We start from the raw sequence: 3486 nt of genomic DNA, 5'->3' as shown, positions 1-3486 counted from the left end.
CCGAATTGAAATCTAAGGTCTAATATCGAACCGTGAATATCTATAATTAGACACAATCACGGTCTTCGAAGATAATATACGAACCATGGACACCAATGTGGATTACACACCAGTACACTATTTTAGTCACTACAATTTATTATTTAGTGCCTATAATCGCTTATCGCACGCGTCCCTAACTTCAGAAACGTTGAGATTATTGGCGCCAAATAAAATATGTTTAAATTCAGTAAATAATCGCTGTGTGTGTGTGTGTGTTTGCGTAATCCATTTAATAAATTACTAAAATTTAGTAGTGTCCCCCCGGACTTTGGCGACTTATATTAAAGGGGACGCATAATCTTACCGTAAATAAGAAGGGGGACTCCGTCCCCCTACTTTAACCACTGAGTAAGTCGAATAGTGCGCTGGATGATATATATGTTTAGACGTCTAGTGGTCGCAATAAAATATTATCGTGTAGGCACAGTTTGTTTTAATAATATGCAAATGTCAGATTAATAATCAATATTTACAAGTCATACGACTACAGCGCAAATGATTCTACTGCATATTATAGTAGAGACGTAGAGTAGTACTATTCAACGCACAAATAAATTTCTAAAATATAGGCTTTACAATAATATGTTCCGGGAGGAAGTGACCGACTGACGTCATATGAAAGTATACCAAAAATGATGAAAAATACGCTCTAATGAGTGGATCTAACTTTTTATTTTTGAAGTTATGGGCAATTAACTTTTTTTATCAAACATTTTATTTATTTATCTTCAAAACTTTTCAAAATTTTGAAGAAATTTATTTTTATTTTAAAGCTATTTAATTGTCCTGCAACCAAAATACGCAATTAAACCAGAAATCGGAAAATTATTTTTATTACATTAAAAAGTAAAAAATTTTTATCAAAAATTATTATTTTTGAAATTACTAAGTATTCCAAATAATTTAGTATTTACTACGGGTTAATTTTTAAATGTTAACTTGTTTCAATTTAATAAAAATAATTTGCACATTTCTGATTTAATTGCGTAGGTATGTTTGTTGATAAGACATTAAATAGTTTTGAATAAATTAGAAAATTATGTCAAAATGATGAAAAGTTTTGAAGATACATGCGTGAGAGGTTTAGTTTTGATAAAAAAAAAAGTGAATTACGTTAGTATAGTTAGTGGAACAGTAAAAAGCACACCGACACAATGGTTACCAGTTTTAACTAATATTCTGCCACCAACATTACGCAGGAAGGAGGCACTGCTTAGAACAACAACCAAAGCTGATAAGACGAAAAAGTCCCTGTTATACCAAATGCTGATAAATACACCTAACCTCAGGCTAAAATCGAGAAAGCCCCCGTGGAGCACAGCTAAGGAGTTAGCACTATCAAACTTTGAGGGTACAAAAGAATGGTGCGAAAACTGGACATCAACTGATGTAAAAAATAGTGGTATAGTGCCAGACCCTAATAAAGGTGTAGAAGGCATGGATTTACCACGAGATGTATGGTCCGTACTTAACAGAATTCGAACTGGTCACGGCCGGTGCGGCTCCATGATGTCCAAATGGGGTCTTAAGGACAGCCCTACGTGTGATTGCGGTCACGATAACCAAACAATACACCATATTGTGGAAGATTGCCCGAAAAGGAGGTTCAACCGGGGCATTGAGGGAATTCATGCGGCAAATAATGAAGCATTAGAATGGATTCGAGAACTAGACATTGCCTTATGACTATGGATTTTATCTGTAAACAATGACCATGTGCCCCTACTATCATTACTTATTTATTTAACTATTTACATTTTATATTTATATTTTTAACTGTAGTTATTTTATTTTTATTTTATACTCATGTTTTGATTTATATTCGATATATATTGTGGCCTTAACTGTGTTGATTTGTATACCAGCCATACGAAATAAAATAAAAAAAATATGTTATAGTTTTAATTAATTAGGTAGGTCATAATATTATGTAAAAATTAAAAATACCGTTCAATTAAACAGCAAATCAATCACAAATTTAGATTGTTACATAATTATACGTCTTAAACCTATTTATTTATGAGCATATATATTATATATATATTAATTGTATGCACCTACTTATAATTATTAATACAACAGTGTATGGTATGAATTATAAATGGGACTTGTTACTGTTACAAATTACAATTGCTTGTCATGTAGTTTAAATATCTATGATTTTTACTGACCATACTTTCCGGTTACTAATTTTTTTAAATGGTAGGCAGAGCCGGCGCAAGGGCAGTGCCACCAGTGCACCTGTACAGGGCACCGGGCAAATGTAGGACCCCGTGAAAATTGAGCTCACTGCAGAAAAGCAAATCATTAGGTACTGAATAAATATTATATAATTATGAAAAGATAACATTTTCAAACTACAGTTGAAATAATAGTTCTGTGATATCCGTACGGTTATACGTATAACCAAACCTTTATTTAAAATTTAATTTTATATTTCTATAAAAATTTAAAAATTTTCAAAATATTTAATAATATTTAATATTTACGATATATTTAGGAGCATAAACAACGTAAATCGTAATTAGGTAGATGACCTACTGAATTAGTTACTTAAACAGTCTAATGTCTAAAGCTAAACTAGCTAGTATGTAGGTACCATAGGCGTGCGCATATTTAAATTTCTATTGTAATAATTATTATTATACATTTATAATACATGTGTATTGTGTATACAAAACTGATTTTGTAGTACAAGAATAATATACACCTTTATTTATAAAAAAGCTTTTATGCAAAATATACAAACTTTTTACACTTATCAATGTTATTTATTTATGAACCTACCTAAGTCCAAAAATATAACTCTTTTCCATCAAATCTATTCCTTTATAGTTTATATAGTGTTTACTATATGAATATATTATTAGTCTAGCTAGACTATAATACCTTCATATTATACAGCATATTGACCGTAGACGTAGGTACATATTATATTCAAAATATATTTATACTTTATGTAGACGTGTTGGTTATAACTCTACTACATTACTATACCTATATAAGTATATAGCGATCTCTTAAATGTAATATGTATATAATATAATACATGGATGAAATAAACAGTATTGTAAGTTATAAACTGCAAAACTGTATAACACTATATAACTTTACTATAGTACCTATTACCCGTATCACAGATATATTTGTAATAAGAACTCCAACAGAATGCCTGTTGCAGGATTCTGCAACTACAGTGGAGCGTGTTAGCCTGTTGCAGTACAGTGGACGTTTAAATAATTAGTTGACTCATTTGATATAAGTACTACCTACTTTTTAAAATTATTCAATAATAAAATTAGAAAATTTGTTCCTGCAGGTAGAATTATTTATGAATCATGCAGACGAAAACATACGTTGATGCTAAGAGTTCAATCGAATATCACGTTGTTTAACAATATGATAATTATTAAGTAGGTATACAGTGTATACCTATAGGTATAC

This window comes from Acyrthosiphon pisum, chromosome A1 (genome assembly GCF_005508785.2).
Source record: "Acyrthosiphon pisum isolate AL4f chromosome A1, pea_aphid_22Mar2018_4r6ur, whole genome shotgun sequence".
NCBI lineage: Eukaryota > Metazoa > Arthropoda > Insecta > Hemiptera > Aphididae > Acyrthosiphon > Acyrthosiphon pisum.
Note: the sequence above shows the minus strand (reverse complement) of the source record.